This window comes from Arachis hypogaea, chromosome 3, assembly GCF_003086295.3.
Source record: "Arachis hypogaea cultivar Tifrunner chromosome 3, arahy.Tifrunner.gnm2.J5K5, whole genome shotgun sequence".
NCBI classification, from domain to species: Eukaryota; Viridiplantae; Streptophyta; class Magnoliopsida; order Fabales; family Fabaceae; genus Arachis; species Arachis hypogaea.
The window spans coordinates 94,684,070-94,705,784 of NC_092038.1; the positions used below are offsets into that span (position 1 = coordinate 94,684,070).

At 39.2% G+C, this 21,715-nt stretch overlaps 1 non-coding gene across 1 annotated transcript; it reads right to left on the bottom strand.

Annotated features, from left to right (window-relative positions):
* Positions 1 to 768: 768 nt before the first annotated feature.
* Positions 769 to 872, bottom strand: LOC112793283 (small nucleolar RNA R71). Its single transcript, XR_003197983.1, has one exon. It is a non-coding gene; the product is annotated as a small nucleolar RNA R71 (small nucleolar RNA).
* Positions 873 to 21,715: the final 20,843 nt, after the last annotated feature.

Sequence of the window (21,715 nt, forward strand, 5' to 3'; positions counted from 1 at the left end):
CTGATTTTCGAAAATCACTAACCACTTTTTCAAAATTATTTTCGAAATTCTCCATCTCTTTTCTTATTCTATTTAATTATTTATTTACTAACACTTCTCTTCACCTCTCTTCATCTAAAAATCCGAACCCATTCTTCTTCACTCTTATCCCCTTTCTTCTTCTACTAACATAAAGGAATCTCTATACTGTGACATAGAGGATTCCTCTTCTTTTCTTGTTTTCTTCTCTTTCATATGAGCAGGAACAGGGAAAAAGGCACTCTTGTTGAAATTGATCCTAAACCTGAAAGGACTCTGAAGAGAAAATTAAGAGAAGCTAAGTTACAACAATCTAAAGGTAACCTTTCAGAAATATTAGAACAAGAGAAGGAGATGGCAGCCGGAAATAATAATAATGCAAGGAGAATGCTTGGTGACTTCACAAAGCCAACATCCAAATTTGATGGAAGAAGCATCTCCATTCCTGCCATTGGAGCCAATAATTTTGAGCTAAAACCTCAGCTAGTTGCTTTAATGCAACAAAACTGCAAGTTTTATGGACTTTCATCTGAAGATCCTTATCAGTTTTTAACTGAGTTCTTGCAGATCTGTGAGACTGTAAAGACGAATGGAGTTGATCCTGAAGTCTACAGACTCATGCTTTTCCCTTTTGCTGTAAGAGACAGAGCTAGAATATGGTTGGCTTCACAACCCAAGGATAGCCTGGACTCCTGGGATAAGCTGGTCACTGCCTTCTTAGATAAATTCTTTCCTCCTCAAAAGCTGAGCAAGCTTAGAGTGGATGTTCAGACCTTCAAACAAAAAGATGGTGAATCCCTCTATGAAGCTTGGGAAAGATACAAGCAGCTGACCAAAAGGTGCCCATCTGACATGTTTTTAGAATGGACCATATTAGATATATTCTATTATGGTCTATCTAAATTTTCGAAAATGTCATTGGACCATTCTGCAGGTGGATTTATTCACCTAAAGAAAACGCCTGAAGAGGCTCAAGAACTCATTGACATGGTTGCAAATAACCAATTTATGTACACTTCTGAGAGGAATTCCGTGAATAATGGGACACCTCAGAGGAAGGGAGTTCTTGAAATTGATGCTCTGAATGCCATATTGGCTCAGAACAAAGTGTTGACTCAACAGGTCAACATGATCTCTCAAAATCTGAATGGATGGCAACATGCATCCAACAGTACTAAAGAGGAAGCTTCTGAAGAAGCTTATGATCCTGAGAACCTTGCCATGGCAGAGGTTAATTACATGGGTGAACCTTATGGAAACACCTATAATTCATCATGGAGAAATCATCCAAATTTCTCATGGAAGGATCAACAAAAGCCTCAACAAGGCTTTAACAATGGTGGACGTAATAGGCTGAGCAATAGCAAGCCTTTTCCATCATCTCCTCAGCAATAGACAGAGAATTCTGAACAAAACACTTCTAATTTAGCCAATCTAGTCTCTGATCTGTCAAAGGCCACTTTCAGTTTCATGAGTGAAACAAGATCCTCCATTAGAAATCTGGAGGCACAATTGGGCCAGCTGAGTAAGAAAGTCATTGAAACTCCTCCCAGTATTCTCCCAAGCAATACAGAAGAGAATCCAAAAGGAGAGTGCAAGGCCATTGATATAATCAATATGGCCGAATGCACAAGGGAGGAGGAGGACGAAAATCCTAGTGAGGAAGACCTCCTGGGACGTCCCTCAAGCAAGAAGGAATTTTCTATTAAGGATCCAAAGGAATCTGAGGCTCATATAGAGACCATAGAGATTCCATTAAATCTCCTTCTGCCATTCATGAGCTCTGAAGACTATTCTTCCTCTGAAGAGGATGAAGATGTGACTGGAGAGCAAGTTGCTCAATATTTAGGAGCTATCATGAAGCTGAATGCCAAGTTGTTTGGTAATGAGACTTGGGAAAGTGAACCTCCCTTGCTCATTAATGAGCTAGCTACCTGGATTCAGCAAACTCTACCTCAAAAGAAACAAGATCCTGGCAAGTTTATAATACCTTGTACCATAGGCACCATGACCTTTGAAAAAGCTCTATGTGATATAGGGTCAGGGATAAATCTTATGCCACTCTTTGTAATAGAGTAGCTAGGGATCATTGAGGTACAACCTGCCTTGTTCTCATTACAATTGGTAGACAAGTCATTGAGACAAGCTTATGGAATAGTAGAGGACGTGTTAGTAAAGGTTGAAGGCCTTTACATCCCTGCTGATTTCATAATCTTAGACACTAGGAAGAAAATTTTTTTTACTTAATTGACTAATCAATCCCTGTGGGATTCGACCTCACTCTATTGTGAGTTTTTACTTGATGATAATTCGGTATACTTGCCGAGGGAGATTTGTTGAGAGACAAATTCCCATGCATCAAGTTTATGGCGCCGTTGCCGGGGATTGATTTTGAATCAACAATGATTAAGTTGGAAGATCACTAGATTGAGCATTTTTTTCTTTTGTTCATTTTGTTTAGCTGTTTACTTTCAATTACTTCTTCCCTCTCTTTATCTCCCCTTTTATTTTCCCGCATTATTTACAATTCTATTCACTAACCCACTAACTGTTTGATAATTTGCACCACTCACACTAACTACCACTTTAACCATTATAATTTCTGCAATTTCTTTCTTGCTGTGAGCTGTACTGGTTGTATGACAGGGAGAAGAGGGGGACCTCAACATCCTTTGATTCCGAACCTGAGAGAACTCTCCTTAGAAAAAGGAGGGATGCAAGAGGAAAAAGAGTTGTTGGAGCAGAGGAAGAGGAGGAATTCTTTGAAACAATCATGGAGGATAACCATGAAGGAGAAGCTCATAACCATGCCAGAGATGGCCATGTGAATCATGCTGAGCCAGGAAGAAGGGTTCTAGGATCTTACATCAACCCAGACCCAGGCAAATGTGGAAGCAGCATCCAAAAGCCAACCATACATGCTAACAACTTTGAGCTAAAACCCCAGCTCATCACCCTTGTTCAAAACAACTGTTCATTCGGAGGGAGTGCCCAAGAAGACCAAAATCAATGTTTAACCACCTTCCCAAGAATCTATGACGCTGTGAAGTCTAAATGGTTGGAGTCTTTTCCAAAGGAGAGTTTGACAGCATGGGAAGATGTAGTGAATAAATTCTTGGCAAGATTCTACCCTCCTCAAAGGATCAACAGGCTGAGAGCTGAGGTACAAACTTTCAAGCAACCAGATGGTGAGACTCTCTACGAAGCATGGGAGAGGTTTAAGGATTTGACAAGAAGGTGCCCACCGGACATGTTCAATGAATGGGTACAGCTGCATATTTTCTATGAGGGACTCTCGTATGAATCAAAGAAGGTAGTGGACCACTCATTCGGAAGATCTTTGAACAAGAAGAAGACCATTGAAGAAGCCATAGATGTCATCGAGACGGTAGCTGAAAATGTCTACTTTTATGCTTCTGAGAGGAGCAACACTCGAGGTGTAATGGAACTTAACCATGTTGATGCACTACTAGCTCAGAACAAGATGATTGCCAAGCAACTAGCTGACCTCACAAAGCAAATGGAGAAGAACTAAGTTGCAGCAATCACCACACAACCATCAACCCAAGAAGGAGTAAACACAGAGGAAGGAGGTGAATGGGAGCAAGCCAACTATGTTGGTAATTCACCTAGGCAAAATCATGATCCATACTCCAAAACTTACAATCCAGGATGGAAGGATCACCCCAACTTTGGGTGGGGAAACCAACAAGAACAAGGCCAAGACCAGAGACGTCAAAATCACAATCCTAACAACCATGCTGTCCACCAACATTCATCACAAAGATCATATCAGCAACCACCTAACCACACTCCTCAACATCCATATCAAAACCAGCATGATCATCCTCATTCTTATAACCCAAACCTACCATCATACTCTGAGGATAGACTCTCTAGAATTGAAACCTTACTTAAAGGTCTATGTAATGAAGTCAAAGATAGCAAGGCATTCCAAGAGGAAGTGAGATCTAATATGCAAAATCAAGATGCGACCATCAAGAAACTCGAGGCACAAATCGGCTATCTGTTCAAGCAAATCCCTAGCCAAACCAATTGCCGTAACATTAATCCAAACCCAAGGGAGGAATGCCAAGCCATCACCCTCAGAAGTGGGAAGGACTTGAAGGAGACTTTCAAGATACCATCAGCGGAGAATTCAGACAAAAGGGAAATAGAACAAAAAGAAGATCAAGTCATCCCTCCTAATACACATCGAGAAGAAGAGGTGCTGAAGTCATATCCTCCAAGAGCCCCATATCCTCAGCAATTGAAGAAGAAGGGAGATGATAGCCAATTTTCAAGATTCTTGGAAATCTTCAAAAGGTTACAAATCAACATACCCTTTGCAAAAGCAATAGAGCAAATGCCGCTTTATGCTAAATTTTTGAAGGAGTTGATGACTAAAAAGAGAAGCTGGAGAAACAACGAGACGGTGGTGTTAACCGAAGAATGTAGTGCCATCATTCAGCACAAGTTACCCCAAAAATTGAAGGATCCAGGGAGCTTCCAAATCCCTTGTATCATAGGGAAGATCACAGTGGAGAAGACCTTGTGCGATCTAGGAGCCAGCATAAATCTGATGTCTTCAGCAATGATGAAAAGAATGAAGATTGAGGAAGCCAAACCGACAAGGATGGCCCTACAATTGGCAGACCGATCATTCAAATTTCCCCAGGGAATAGTGGAGGATTTGTTGGTAAAGGTGGGAGACTTTATTTTTCCAACAGACTTTGTAGTGCTAGACATGGAGAAGGAAGCTAAAGCATCCATCATTTTGGGAAGGCCATTCTTAGCCACTGCCGGAGCCATTATTGACGTCCAGAAGGGTGAACATACTCTTAGATTGCATGATGAGAAGATGATATTCAATGTGTTCAAGGCCATGAGTTACCCACAAGACTCATTAGGAGAGTGTATGAGGTTGGATTCAATGGAAGCTATATTACAAGAAGCTCTGGAGGAGGAAGAAATTGAGGAGCTAACAGAAGAAGATGAATCAACATTGAGCGAAGAAGTAGCAACAACTGAGGTTCATGACCAAGGGACACTAGAAGGAAAGAATGAAGAGAAAAAAGAACCCAAACTTGAACTGAAAGAATTGCCACCGACCCTCAAATATGCATACTTGGGAGAAAACAGAAGCTTTCTAATAATCATAAACTCAGCTCTCAACCAAGAACAAGAGGAGGAATTACTCCAAGTGTTGCAAAGGCATAAGGATGCCATTGGGTGGACTCTGGCTGACTTGAAGGGGATTAGTTTAGCCATATACATGCACAAGATACTGTTTGAAGATGATTCTAAACCTTCCATTCAACGCCAAAGGAGATTAAATCCAGCCATGAAAGAGGTAGTGTAGAAGGAAGTCATGAAGCTGTGGCAAGTAGGGGTAATCTACCCAATCTCTGACAGCCCATGGGTGAGTCCCGTTCAAGTAGTTCCGAAGAAAGGAGGAATCACAGTGGTGCCTAACAAAAGGAATGAGCTCATACCTACAAGAACTGTCACGGGATGGAGAATGTGCATTGACTACAGAAAACTCAATGCATCCACGAGAAAATATCACTTCCCACTTCCCTTTATGGACCAGATGCTGGAAAGACTTGCAGGACATACTTACTACTGCTTCCTAGATGGTTATTCAGAATATAACCAAATAGTGGTTGATCCAAGAGATCAGGAAAAAACATCATTTACCTGCCCATATGGAGTGTTTGCTTACAGGCGCATGCAATTTGGGCTATGCAATGCGCCTGCAACCTTTCAGCGTTGCATGTTTTCTACCTTCTCAGATATGGTAGAAAAGTTCATAGAAATCTTCATGGACGACTTTTCAGCGTTTGGGGATTCATTCCCTGATTGCTTGAATAACCTCGACTTAGTATTAAAACGATGCCAAGAAACCAACTTGGTCCTGAACTGGGAAAAATGTCATTTTATGGTGACAGAAGGAATAATTCTCGGTCATAAGGTTTCTAAACAAGGCATTGAGGTGGACAGAGCTAAAGTGGAACTAATTGAAAGATTACCTCCACCTAGTGATGTCAAGGCAATTAGAAGCTTTCTCGGGCATGCTGGCTTTTACAGAAGATTTATAAAAGACTTTTCAAAAATAGCCAAGCCCCTGAGTAATCTTCTTATGTCAGACACTCCATTTGTATTTGCCCAGGGATGCATGCTAGCATTTGAAAATTTGAAAAAGAAACTATCATCAGCCCTTATCATTGCCCCACCTGATTGGAACCTGCCATTTGAGCTGATGTGTGACACATCAGACTTTGCAGTGGGAGCAGTGTTAGGGCAGAAAAAAAATAATTTGGTGCATGTCATATACTATGCCAGCAAAGTCCTTAATGACACCCAAAAAAATTACACCACCACTGAAAAGGAATTGCTGGCAGTGGTTTTTGCATTTGACAAGTTTAGATCATACCTTATTGGATCTAAAGTAATTGTTTTCACTGATCACACAGCACTTAAGTATTTGTTTGCTAAGCAGGATTCAAAACCAAGATTGATAAGGTGGATTTTGTTGTTGTAGGAATTTAATATTGAAATAAGAGACAAGAAGGGAGTGGAGAACAAAGTGGCAGATCATCTGTCTAGAATCCCTTGTGAGAGAAGCAACACACACGAAGCAAGTATAAATGAGTTCTTTCCAGATGAACAATTAATGTTGGTTCACAAGGCACCCTGGTTTGCAGACATTGCAAATTTCAAGGCAACTGGAGATCTACCCCCAGGAATCAACAGACATCAAAAAAGAAAACTCATTAATGATGCTAAGTATTTCGTGTGAGATGAGCCATATCTTTTCAAGAAGTGCTCAGATGGGATTCTTAGAAGGTGCATTTCAGAAGAACAAGGACCAGAAGTCCTATGGAATTGCCATGGCTCTTGCTATGGGGGTCACTTCGGAGGAGAAAGGACTGCAGCCAAGGTATTGCAGTGTGGGTTCTTCTGGCCCACTCTTTTCAAGGATGCAAAAGAGCTAGTGAGGGGCTGCAATGAGTGCCAAAGGGTTGGGAACATACCCAAGAAAAATGAAATACCACAAAACTTCATTCTAGAGCTCGAATTGTTTGATGTGTGGGGAATCGATTTCATGGGACCCTTCCCAACTTCCTATTCAAACAAATACATCCTAGTAGTAGTAGATTATGTATCTAAGTGGGTGGAAGCTATTGCAACCCCAACAAATGACAACAAGGTGGTCATGAACTTTCTCAGGAAAAATATCTTTAGCCGATTTGGAGTCCCACGAGCCCTTATCAGTGATGGAGGAACCCATTTTCGTAACAGACCCTTAGAAGCCCTCCTCATGAGATATGGGGTGAAACATAAGGTTGCTACACCTTATCACCCCCAAACAAGCGGGCAAACTGAGATATCCAACAGAGAGTTAAAGAGGATCTTAGAAAAGACTGTGGGAGCATCCAGAAAGGACTGGTCAAAAAAACTGGATGACGCTCTTTGGGCATACAGAACAGCCTTCAAAATACCAATAGGAATGTCCCCATATCAACTGGTATATGGAAAAGCATGTCATTTACCTCTGGAGTTGGAGCACAAAGCCTTTTGGGCTCTCAAATTGCTGAACCTTGATAGCATTGCTGCTGGTGAGAAAAGAATTCTGCAGTTGCAAGAACTGGAGGAATTTAGGTCTCAAGCCTATGAAAACACCAAGATCTATAAGGAAAAAGCAAAGAGGAGGCATAACCTCAAACTGGCTCCAAGGAACTTCAAAGAAGGGCAACAAGTACTCCTCTACAACTCCAAACTGAGGCTATTCCCTGGAAAACTCAAATCAAGGTGGTCAGGACCCTTTCTTGTCACAAAAGTCTCACCTTATGGACACATAGAGATCATGGAGGAAGATTCAAAGAGGACGTTCACAGTAAATGGACAAAGACTTAAACACTACCTAGGCAACACAGGGGAGGGCCCCAAACTGAAGTACCATCTTAACTAAGGAAGCAACTGTCGAGCTAGCGACATTAAAAAAAGTGCTTTGTTGGGAGGCAACCCAACCAAAGGTAATTTTCTCTTTCTAATAGTTTAATAAAAGGGTGAAGCGGCTTCTCTGTATGCAAGGAGCTAAGTTTGGTATTCCACACCATAGCAATCCAAAGGTGAATGTGTGATTCTAAGCTGGTATTCCATCAAGGAGTGTGTTAAGGAGCACATCTGAACCCTTGGATTGACTAGTTACTAGCTCCAACCAATCAGGAAACCACCTAACAATAGTTTGCTATCTGTTTTGTAGTCAATTGCTCAATAAAAGCACATGAGGTTCCTTGCATGAATTTAATCTATTTCAGTAGGCAGGAAACTAAGTTTGGTGTTCACACACCAATTGAATTCCAAGAACTTTTAAGCATACATGCATGCTAACGAGATCTCAAGTGTTTGGGAGGACAAACAACTTCCACTCAAATTCTCTCAAGAATTCAATCAATCTCTTAAAACATCTACATCCAGAAGGCAGGAAGGATGCTGAGAGAAAAGAAATAAGATATCAATAAGAGGTTGTATTGCACTAAACTCTGCTGCATTATAATGTTTAGAGAGGAAGTTGGAGTTATTTCTTGTTCTCTACCTTTTCAAGATTTAAATAAGAAAAATCATGTATGAAATAGAACATGCTTCTATAGTAGTTTAGGATTTTCAATTCTGCATTTAAGTTTCATTGCTCAAGTCTATGATTTCTAGTCTAATGTCCCTGGTTTTTAACTTCATCTTGCTTACTTGTATGTTTGTCCCTTAAGCCAAATGAAAAGAAATGTTATGAAAAACAAGAGCGGAGTTATTTTGTGAAGTAAATTCCATATGTTTGTGGTAGGAAGATTAGTAAGCTAAGTTGGTTCACCAAACAAGGAAAGAAGGCAACTATCTACCCTGAATCTTATGCTTGAAACACATCCTTTGAGACTAACTAAATAAATAAGATCCCAATAAGAAAAGAGAAAGAGCAATAAAAGTGAAAAAGGAAAGAAACACAATAAGATGGAGGCATGTGTCTGTGGTGCTCATGTATAGGGGATTTACTTGGATGAATAACTTGGGTTAACTAACTCGGGATTATCAGCTGAAAGTCCACTATCAAGAGTAACCCTTTCTACAGAATACTTAGTAACCCAAAGAGGTGCTGGACACCAAGGTCTCAAGAAAGAAAAATAACAAACCATGTGCCTGTGGTGTGTATGTATGAGGGAAAGAGACTTGAGGGAGTAAGTCCTTAGGGGTGCCTCAACACCTAGCACCTTGAACCAACTGGTTCAGAAGTGTTGACTGAAAGCTTATCATAAAGAGTCGCCCTCTTACAGAGAACTTATCCAAAGGAGGAATGCAATAAATCTTGAGAAAACAAAAGAAGGAAGGATCAACAACTAGGAAGTCTCAGGGGATGTAAGTAAGCAACTGTTCAAGGTATGATAAAGGTCTGAAACCTGGTATAGGAATGAACCTAAGTTGCTATGCATGAAACTCCATAAAACTAAGGATTTAACTTCCACAATAATGATTCGTTCCTCTTGCCTTTTCATTCATCATTCATGTTTCAGTACTTGCTTAGGGACAAGCAAGCTTTAAGTTTGGTGTTGTGATGCCAGGGCATCTAGGCCAGTTTCACTGACCTTTTCTTTTCTGTTTTAGGGTAGTTTCATGCATTTTCTTAAGAAATAAGTAAGTTTTGGGTAAAAGAACACTCACATCTTGATTTAGACAAATATTGTGAATTTTACATTATTTTCATGAGAATTATGCAAAGATTGAATGTTAATATGGATGATGCATGATTTCATGACTTGGATTAGAACTTTGATGCACTTTATTTGGGTAATTTCAGGACAAAGGAAGCAAGAAAAAGCCACGTTAGCATCCACGTTAACCTAGTTAAGGTAGGTACTAACGTGGAATAGGGATAAGTGTGCAACGTTAAAAGTGAACACCAGTAACGCCCTCGAAGCCATCATGAGCCACGTTAATTGCCACGTTAACTACATTAACATGGTAGTTAACATGGAGAAAAAAAAAGACTCCAACGTTAGTGGTAATTGTGATCACCACTAACGCTCCAAGATATGGCAATGAACCACGTTAAGAGCCACGTTAACTAAGTTAACGTGGACCCTAACGTGGAAGAAAGGAACAATGCCAATGTTAGTGACACTCACCTTTGTCACTAACGTTGGAGCAAGCGTGCATTGCCCACATTAGTGGTCACGTTAAGACCACTAACGTGAAAGTTAACGTGGAGTGAAATTGATGAGCCAACGTTAGTGACACTCACCTTTGCACTAACGTTGGGATGTCATTCATAACCACGTTAAGAGCCACGTTAACTTAGTTAACGTGAGATCTAACGTGAAGACTAGGGGCACAAGACAATGTTATTGGGAAAGGTGAGTCCTAATAACGCTTGCGAAGATGAGACATAACCACGTTAAGAGCCACGTTAACTTAGTTAACGTGAGCTCTAACGTGGAGGCTAGGGGCACAATGCAATGTTATTAGGAAAGGTGAGTCCCAATAACGCTTACGAAGGTTTGTAAGGCAATGTTAGTGGTCACGTTAGTACCACTAACGTTGGAGTTAACGTGGGCCATGTGGTGGGAACGTTAGTGAGAAAAGTGATTGCCACTAACGTTCTCGAACCCATAATGTTACTCAGCGTTAACGCCACTAACGCTCCAAGCCAAAGTCTATGATTACATCACTTTCTCTCTGCAACTAAAGCTGAGCCCACTGAAGATTCCCAACTGCTTCAACTTAAGATCAAAGGCCCATATCCAAGACTTAGAGAATTGACTAGAAGACCAAGAAGAGTAGTATATATAGGAGTAGTTTTGAACTAGAAAAGGAGATTGGCACATTGGAGAAAACTACACTCTGTATATTTTTACTTTTCTGCAACTTCTAGAGTGAGAATGTATCTTTCTTCTTCTTCTTTCTATTTTCCATAGCTATGAACAACTAAACCCCTTTCATTGGGTTAGGGAGCTCTGTTGTAATTTGATGGATCAATCATAGTTTTCATTATTCTTCTTCTTTCTTTTCTCTTGATTTTACTAGAAAGCTTTCGATCTTCATCTAATTGGATTGTTATCTTGGGAAAGAAACCCTCCATAATTGGATCTCTCATGAGCCTTGGAAAAGGGATGAGGAGATCATGCTAGAAATGCTTTCTCATGTTGGACCAAATTAGGGTTTGGATGGGTATTGTGACATTTAACCTTACCAACACTTTGATTTAGAAATATATGTGGTATAATCAGTGACCATGCCTCATCTATTCTCATGAGCAATTAAATCAAGGAATTGGACAATTGTTCAAGTTTAAAGAGATTGGATTGCCAAGGAATTGGGATCCAATCACTTAAGATTGCCAAGGAGATCAATGAATGCATTGATTGAGGAAGAGATGAAAATGAACTTGATCCGAAGAATACAATACCTCCTGAACCCAATGAACTCCCCATTTCTGATCTTACCTATTCTCTTTATTTTCTGTTATTTACTTTCATGCTAATCACCCTAATTCCCCATTTAAGATTCTGCACTTTATTTTCTGTCATTTACTTTCCCGCCATTTAATTTTCTGCAATTCACCATCCACTTTCTGCTTAGCTCAACTAGAGCATTCTTCCAATTAAAATTGCTTGACCAATCAATCCCTGTGGGATTCGACCTCACTCTATTGTGAGTTTTTACTTGACGATAATTTGGTATACTTGCCGAAGGAGATTTGTTGAGAGACAAATTCCCATGCATCACTTGCTTAATCCAATTAATCTCTGTGGATACGATCCCACTCCATTGTGGGTTATTACTTGACGATAATTTTGGTGCACTTGCCAAATAACGAATTCATTATATGTAGGTAGTGAATCCGAGTCATCAATCCACATCCATTCACTCATATTACACACATTCTAGATATTTTTAGAAGTTAGCTACATTTTGTAGAGAGAGAAGCTCCATGTTCTCTCTAGGATTTTACTCTTTCTACCTCAATTTCTCTTGGATTCCTTTGGTGAGATCAATTGCTAATTCACTTTTACTTTGATTCAAGTTGTAGATCTACTCTCCTATTCTCGATTAGTGTTCTTTTCCTTCATTCACTTTGGATCTTAGATTTGTGACTTTGTTACTTTGATTTTGATCAATGCATTGTAGAAATTCACTTAATCATTTGATTGTTGATGATTGCTTGAAGTAGATACCTTGAATTCAATTCCTTTTCTCAATCTCATGATGCTTTTCACTATTGTTTGCCAATTGTTTGAGAAAATGCCAACCCTAGTTATGGAGTAGATTCCTCTTACTTGGCTTAGGGGTTGAGTTGTTGGAGATATTTGAATAATTAATATCAATTGTTAATCCTCAACTGAGAATTGCCAATTGACTTGTGTATCACTCAAGCTAGACTCCTTTGAGGTTAGGCTAGGTCTTGTGACTCAAGTTGATTACTTTCACTAGATCTTCCTCCATACTTAGGAGTTGACTAAGTGAAGCAATGATTAGTCGTTGACACAATTGATGGAAGCTATAATGATGGAACTTCCAATGCTCACCCTTAGCCAAGGCTTTTACCATAATTGATTGTTGTTCATTTTCGTTAGCTCAAATTCTTACACCAAACTATCAAAACCACAAAAGACTACCTAATCAATGATGTGCATTCTAAGGCAATTCCTAGGGAAGACTACTCAGGACTAATACTCTCGGTTATTGATTTTTGATTTGTTTGATGTGAAATTTGCGTGTCGGCTAGACTATACTTACGATTGGATTTATTGATAATTTCTATACCGGCATAAAAATCTCTCATCAAAATGGCGCCGTTGCCGGAAAAATGCATATATGTGCCATGTTATTGGTTAGTGTGAATATGTTCATATTGTGAAACCTGCATTTTCTCTTGATTGTTTGTTTGTTTGATTGATAGTTAGGATTAGTGTTTGTTTAATTCAATTTGGTGTCATGAGCTCTATATCTCCTTCATTGTATAACGCGTTCACTAGCGGATCCGAGCTTAGCCCCATTTGATCTGGAAATTGAAAGAACTTTGCTTTACATTAGGCAAGCTCGGAGGCGGTTAGCCTTTGAGGAAGGTGAAAAGGTTTTTACCAATTCACCAACCATATCCGAGGTTAATTCCGAATCGTCATTGAAAGAAGGCACTATCTACTCTTCCGTTGATACTACTAATAGTTCTTCTCTTGATCTAGGTGCCAACACTATGGCCGCTCCAAGGAGAGTTACTCTTAAGGAAGCGGGTGCACCAGACTTTGTTCTCCAACCTCTTCATGTGCTTCACCCAAACTTGAATGCAAACTTTGAGCTTAAGACCGCCTTGATCAGTCTTCTACCTAAGTTCCATGGACTTCCCGCACAAGATCCTAATAGGCACCTCAAGGACTTTCACGGTGTATGCTCAACAACTAGGCGGGAAGGATTCGATGAGGTTGCTATATGGTTATTTGCCTTTCCATTCTCTCTTGAGGGAAGAGCCAAGGAGTGGTTTTACACTTTACCTAGTGAGGTTGTTTCCGATTGGGACTTGATTAGAAGGGAGTTCCTAGATAAATTCTTGCCCGTGGAAGCGACGGACAAGCTAAGAAAAGAGATCTCATGCATTGTCGAAGGCAATACGGAAACTCTATACGAGTATTGGGAGCGGTTTCGCAAGCTTCTAGACTCATCTCCCAACCAGATGAATGATACTCATTTTGCTTAGCTCTGTATGTCAAGGAATAAGACCACAAGACAAGACTCTATTGGATGCTTCAAGCAGTGGTTCTTTGTCAAAGTATAGGACGGCAGAGGAGGCATGGCAACTCATTACCGACTTCACCGAGTCCACTCAACATGCTAGACGGAGGACCTACCATCCAAAGATCGTAAATAAAGTATCTTCTAGTAGTGAGACCACGGCCCTTGCCAAATCCATGGGTGAGATGACAAGCATCCTTAAGCAACTCCAACTTGGCCAACAACAACCTCCACAACAATCTCAACCTCCATCTCCTCGACACCAACCAAGTCAACATTTGGTCCCCCAACGTGTGTGTGGGATTTTCTCTTATTACTCTCATTACACGGATGAGTGTCCAAACCTCCAATAAGATAACACCTTGGCGGCTACCCACAATTTCTATGACCTCCCAAATCAAGGATTCCACTAACAAGGTGGCAACTTCAACCAATGGGGTAGCAATTATAACCAAGGTTGGAGAGATAATGTCAACCAAGGGTGGCATGACAATTATCAATAAGGAGGTAGGGACAATGGAGGCAATCAAAGATGGAACAACAACAACTCACAAAATTGATACTCCCCAAACCAATCATACTCTCAACAAAACCAAGGAAGAAACTACCAAACCTATCAACCACTATACCAAAGACAACCTCCTCAACCCAACCAATCACAAAACCCCAAACTCACCTATCATTTCCCTTCCAACCAAGATGAGACTCTCCGTTCTATCCTTCAAAGACAAAGAGACCTTCAAAACACACTCACCTCTTGTCTCACCGGTCTTACATCCACTCTTCAAGCCCTTGTAGCCCATTTGGAACCACCCTCTACCTCCACTCCTCAAGCATCAAGTTCTAGTGCCATACCCTCTCAACCTCTACCCAACCCCAAGGGTGGTGTCAATGACATTACCTTGAGGTCCGGAACCAAATTGCAAGAGAGAAGGCCAAAGGAACCAAGCCCAATAATACTCACTCAAGACGAGGAAAGGGTTGTGATAGAAGAAATTGAAGAAGAAGATGAAGCACAAGAGGTAGTTGAAAATGAAATCTCTCAACCAAGAAGTGAAGCCTCTAAAGATGAGAAGGTTGTGGAATATGTTGACCACCCAATCCCATTTCCTACACTAGCAAGGAAAGCTGAAAAGCGTGTAGAACTTGACCCCAAGATGGTGGAAATGTTCAAGAAAGTTGAGGTAACTATTCCTCTTTTTGGTGCTATCCATTAAGTACCCAAATATGCTAAGTTTCTTAAGGATTTATGTATGAACAAAGATAGAATCCATGAGTTAGAGACTATTCCATTGGGGAGTTCTATTTCGGCTTTGATGGGAGCATTACCGGAAAAATGTGGTGATCCGGGCCCGTGCATGGCTACTTGTACCATAGATGGTGTTCAATTCATTAATTGTATGTGTGATCTTGGTGCATGTGTTAGTATTATGCCTCTTTCCATTTATCATATATTGAAGCTACCACCGTTGAAGCGGTTGGCAGCTAGGTTTGTCTTAGCGGATAAAAGCATAACAACTGTGACGGGTATTTCGGAAGATGGGTTGGTAAATGATGAGAGGATATTTTCTGGATGAAATTGAGGGAGCTGAGCAAAAATCTGATTTAGGCTGAAAAAAGGACTGCTGATACTGTTGGATTCTGACCTCCCTGCACTCAGAATGGATTTTTTGGAGCTACAGGAGTCCAATTGGCGCACTCTATATTAGGTTAGAAAATAGACATCCAGGGCTTTCCATCAATATATAATAGTCCATACTTTGCACGAAGATAGATGACGTAAACTGGTGTTCAACGCCAGTTCCATGTTGCAGTCTGGCGTCCAGCGCTAGAAACAGGTTACAAGTTGGAGTTCAACGCCAAAAACACGTTACAACCTGGCGTTCAACTCCAGAAACAGCCCAAGCACGTGAGAGGCTTAAGTCTCAGCCCCAGCACACACCAAGTGGGCCCCAGAAGTGGATCTCTGCACCAATTATCTTAGTTTACTCATTCTCTGTAAACCTAGGTTACTAGTTTAGTATTTAAACAACTTTTAGAGACTTATTGGGTATCTCATGACCTTTTTAGATCTGAATTTTATACTCTTTGATGGCATGAGTCTCTAAACTCCATTGTTGGGGGTGAGGAGCTCTGCAGCGTCTCGATGAATTAATGCAATTATTTATATTTTTCCATTCAAACATGCGTGTTCCTATCTAAGATGTTCATTCGCTTTTAACTATGGAGAAGGTGGTGATCCGTGACACTCATCACCTTCCTCAATCCATGAACGTGTGTCTGACAACCACCTCCGTTCTATATCAGATTGAATGAGTATCTCTTAGATTCCTTAATCAGAATCTTCGTGGTATAAGCTAGAATTGATGGCGGCATTCATAAGAATCCGGAAAGTCTAGTCTGCGGTATTTCGAGTAGGGTTCTGGGATTGGATGATTGTGACGAGCTTCAAACTCGCGAGTGTTGGGGGTGATGACAAACGCAAAAGAATCAATGGATTCTATTCCGACATGATCGAGAACCAACAGCTGATTAGCCGTGCTGTGACAGAGCATTTGGACCATTTTCACTAAGAGGATGGGAAGTAGCCATTGACAACGGTGACACCCTACATAGAGCTTGCCATGGAAGGAACTTTGCACTTTTGCATGAGTTAAATATTACATTACAAGAATTCAGAAGACAAAGCATCTCCAAAACTCCAACATATTCTCCATTATTGCACAACAAGTAATTATTTCACACTCTTCTATTTTTTTTAGTAATTCAAACTGATAATTATAATTGATCTCCTGACTAAGAATAATAAAATAAACATAGCTTGCTTCAAACCAACAATCTCCGTGGGATCGACCCTTACTCACATAAGGTATTACTTGGACGACCCAGTGCACTTGCTGGTTAGTTGTGTGGATTGCAAAAGTGTGATTGCAATTTCGTGCACCAAGTTTTTGGCGCCGTTGCCGGGAATTGTTCGAGTTTGAACAACTAAAGGTTTATTTTATTACTTAGATTAGGAATAATTTATTTTTGTTGCTATAGAGTCATTAAATTCTGAGTCCTTTATTCCCTTTTCAAAAATTTTTCAAAAATATTATTTTTCTTTATCAAATTTTTAATTTTTTGTGAGTTTAGTGTTTTGTTCTAAGTTTGGTGTCAATTACATATTTTATATTTTCCCTTTAAATTTTCGAATTTGTGCTCTTTGATCTTCAAGTTGTTCTTGTTGATTTTTCTTGTTGATCTTTAATTTTTCTTGTTCTGTGTCTTTTCTTGTTTCGCTTGTGTTTTTCCAAAGCATTAGTCTTCCAAAAGGAATATACCTATTCAAAACAAGTGTTACATTTACTGCCCAATTGGCTAGAGCGTTGGTCTATGTTTTTGGTTTAATCTTGTGCCAAACTTTATGTTTGGTGTTTTCTTGTCAATCTTTTTATAATTTTCGAAAATTTTATTGAAGTTTTCTAAAAATTTTAAGTTTGGTGTTCTTTCTTTTGTTCTTGTGTTCTTGTGAATCTTCAAGGTGTTCTTGAGTCTTTCTTGTGTTTTGGTCTTACAATTTTTAAGTTTGGTGTTCCTTGGTGTTTTCTCTCCAAAATTTTCGAAAATAAGGAGCATTAGATCTAAAAATTTTAAGTCTTGTGTCTTTTGTGTGTTTTTCTCTTTCATCATAAAATTCAAAATTCAAAAAAAAAATATATCTTTTCTAACTATTTTTAAGCTATTTTTTCGAAATTTTTTTTTTATAAAAATTCATATTTCAATTTCAAAATTTTTCAAATCTTATCCTTTTAAGTTTTTTAAAAAAATAATAAATAAATAAATTTTATCTTTTTCAAAACAAATCTATATCTTTTCCTTCTTAAAATCTTTTCAACTCATAAATATCTTTTTCAAATCTTCACAATATCTTTTTCAAAACAAATTTATCTTTTTCAAATATCTTTTATATCTTTTCAATTTTCAATTACATCTTTTTCCTATCATATTTATCTTTTACAAATCATATCTTCTATCTTATCTTTTCTCAAAATTTTTGAAAATATCCTAACCAATTTCTCTCTCATCTTTTTCGAAAATCTTCATAAAATATTTTCAAATTTTATTTTTATTTTTATTTTTATTTTTATTTTTATTTCATTTTTTATTTTATTTTATTTTATTTTATCTTATTTTATTTTATTATTCCGAAAATAAATTTTTATATTTAATAATATAAATAATATCAACATCCATATCATTTCCCTTGCTCCATCATGGAACTAAGTGGAAATGAACAGTCCAGAAGGACTCTGGGGTCATATGCTAACCCCACTACTGCTTCATATGGGAGTAGTATCTGTATACCCTCCATCGGAGTCAGTAGTCTTGAGTTGAATCCTCAGCTCATCATCATGGTGCAGCAAAGTTGTCAGTATTCCGGTCTTCCACAAGAAGAACCTACAGAGTTTCTGGCACAATTTTTACAAATTGCTGACACAGTACATGATAAGGAAGTAGATCAGGATGTCTACAGATTATTACTGTTTCCATTTGCTGTAAAGGACCAAGCTAAGAGGTGGTTAAATAACCAACCTAAGGACAGCATAAAGACATGGTAACAGCTGTCAGAAAAATTCCTGAATCACTATTTTCCTCCAAAACGGATGACACAGCTAAGGCTAAGCATCCAGGGCTTCAAACAAGGAGATAATGAATCCCTTTATGATGCCTGGGAGAGAAACAGAGAGATGCTAAGAAAATGCCCTTCTGAAATGTTTTCAGAGTGGGTGCAGTTAGACATCTTCTACTATGGGCTTACAGAAAGAGCTCAGATTTCTCTATACCACTCAGCTAGTGGATCTATACACATGAGAAAAACAATAGAAGAAGCTCAAGAGCTTATTGATACAGTTGCCAGAAATCATCATCTGTACCTAAGCAGTGAATCCTCCATCAACGAAGAGGCTAAAATAGTAACTGCTAAACTTAGTCCTGCAGATCAAGCTACTGAATTCAATCAGCAATTAGATTTTCTAACAAAACAGTTAGCCAAATTCAAGGAGATACTACAAGAAACAAGAATGGCTAATATGAATATGGAAGCACAGTTGAAGCAAACAGAACAGCAGTTATCAAAACAAATAACAGAAAAATGCCAAGCAGTTCAATTAAGAAGTGGGAAAATATTAAATACCTCACTTCAAGGTAGCAGGAAGGCAAGAAATGAGCAAACCACCCAAAATCCATCTAAGGACAGTCAGAGCCCAGAGAGGAATAACTCTGGCGCTCAAACGCCAGAAAATGGGTGGAAAGCTGGCGCTGAACGCCCAGACCATGCTTAGTCATGGCGTTCAACGCCAGAAACAAGCAATGAATCGGCGTTGAATGCCCAAAGGAAGCATAGTTCTGGCGTTCATACGCCAGAAATAGGCAAGGAGCTGGCGTCTAACGCCACTCCAGCTTCCACCCCTGGCATTCAAACACCAGTGGGAGATTAGACACATACAAGTGCTGATAGCAACCCCTCTAAAAAGGCTTCTCAACCCACATATGTAGGCAATAAACCTACAACAACTAAGGTTGAGGAATATAAAGTCAAAATGCCTTATCCTCAGAAACTCCGCCAAGCGAAACAGGATAAGCAATTTGCCCGCTTTGCAGACTATCTCAGGACTCTTGAAATAAAGATTCTGTTTGCAGAGGCACTTGAGAAAATACCCTCTTATGCTAAGTTCATGAAAGAGATCTTAAGTCATAAGAAGGATTGGAGGGAAACTGAGAAAGTTTACCTCACTGAAGAATGCAGTGCAGTCATTCTGAAAAGCTTACATGAGAAGCTTAAAGATCCGGGAAGCTTTATGATACCATGCACATTAGAAGGTTGACGTTAGGATTTTTACCAGTAAAGAATGTCATAAAAACAGTCGCGTTGTAGATATAGTCTCTAAACCGACAAAAGTCCCTTCGTACAAACGTTTTGGGTGTCACAAGTAACAAACCCCTTTAGAAATTGTTAACCGAGTATTCAAACCTCGGGTCGTCTTCTCAAGGAATTGCAAGAAAGTATGTTCTTATTATTGGTTATAAAGGTTGTAATCGGGGTTTAGAAGGTGGGAAGCAAGTAATTTAAATGATGAGTGAATTAAATGGCAATTAAAAATAAATAATAATTGTAAAACAACTTTTGGCAAGATAAGGGAATTTAGAGGTCTAACTTAGTTATCTCTCTCAACTATAATAAAAGTTGAATCTAAACTCCACTTGGTCAACCTTTGCCAGGGCAAAGGAAAGTCAAGTGACTAATTAAATTGACCTTTGAATCCTAATTATTTCCTAAGAAAAGGTTGGGATTATTTAGGTTCAGCTCAATTAGCAAGATAACGATTATTAATTATGTTGAGTTTAATAACTGTTGAGTTACTAAATTCCTAATCAGAACCAAAAGGGAAAAAAAGTAAAATTGCTGGAATAATAAAAATATCCTTGGATGAGAAGCAATGGCAATTTAATTCAAAGAGAATAATTATAAACTGAAAATACCTCAATTATCATTAAATAAAAATGTCATCAACAGCCAATTAGGCAACATCAATCAAACATAATAAAGGCTTCAGAGTAATCAAAATATAAAAGAGAAATTAAATAGTAAAAAGGAATATTAAACCTGGGATCGAGAGTCACTCTAGAAAGCTAAGAGAAGTCCTAAATCCTAATTTCTATAAACACTACCTAAATTCTAAGAGAGAGAGAGAGGAGAGAACCTCTCTCTCCAAAACTACATCTAAAACATGAAAAGTAAATTATGAGAGCCCCCTTGAATGGATGCATTCCCCCACTTTATAGCCTCTAATCTGTGTTCTCTGGGCCAAAAACTGGGTCAGAAACAGCCCAGAAATCACTTCCAGCGCTTTCTGGTCCGTACAGGTCGCGGAAAAGTGACGCGGCCGCGTCGTCCACGCGACCGCGCGGATTGGGTGTTGGCCAGGTCACGCGTCCGCGTGACCCACACGTTCGCGTCGCCTGGCGTCGGGGCAACTATGGCAAATTATATATTAAATCGAAGCCCCGAACGCTAGCTTTCCAACGCAACTGGAACCGCGTCGTTTGGACCTCTGTAGCTAAAGTTATAGCCGTTTGAGTGCGCAGAGGTCAGGCTGGACAACTTAGCAGCTTCTCCAACTTCTTGCATTCCTTTCACTTTTGCATGCTTCCTTTCCATCCTCTGAGCCATTCCTACCTTATAATATCTGAAAACACTTAACACACATATCAAGGCATCTAATGGTGATAAGAGAGGATTAATAATAAGCAAATATAAGTCCAAAGAAGCATGTTTTCAATCAAAGCACATAATCAGGAAGGAAATATAAAACCATCCAAATAGTATGAATAAGTGGGTAAAGAGTAGATAAAAATCACTCAATTGAGCACAAGATAAACCATAAAATAGTGGTTTATCAACCTCCCCACACTTAAACATTAGCATGTCCTCATGCTAAGCTCAAAAGAAGCTATAAAGATGAAGAGGAAAGGTGAAATGTTATGAAATGCAACCTATGTATATAAATGTAACTACATGCAAAATGTTTCTACCTACTTGGTTTAAAAGTAAATAAATTCTCCAAGAATAAATATAAACCAAATTCCACTAATTCAAATTACACAATAAAACTTGTAAGAAGATAGCTCATGAAAGCAGGGCACATAGAATCAAGCATTGAACCCTCACAGGAAATGTATATGCACTTCTAATCTCTCAAGTGTCTAGGGTCAATCACTCTACTCGTCCCTAGTCATGCTTTCTAACACTTTGTTCTTCATCTAACCAATCAACAATATTTAATGCATCAATGCAAACATCATGAGGTCTTTTCAAGGTTGTAATGGGGCTAAGGTAAGGGTAAGGGTATATATATGGCTAAGTGAGCTTTATAAA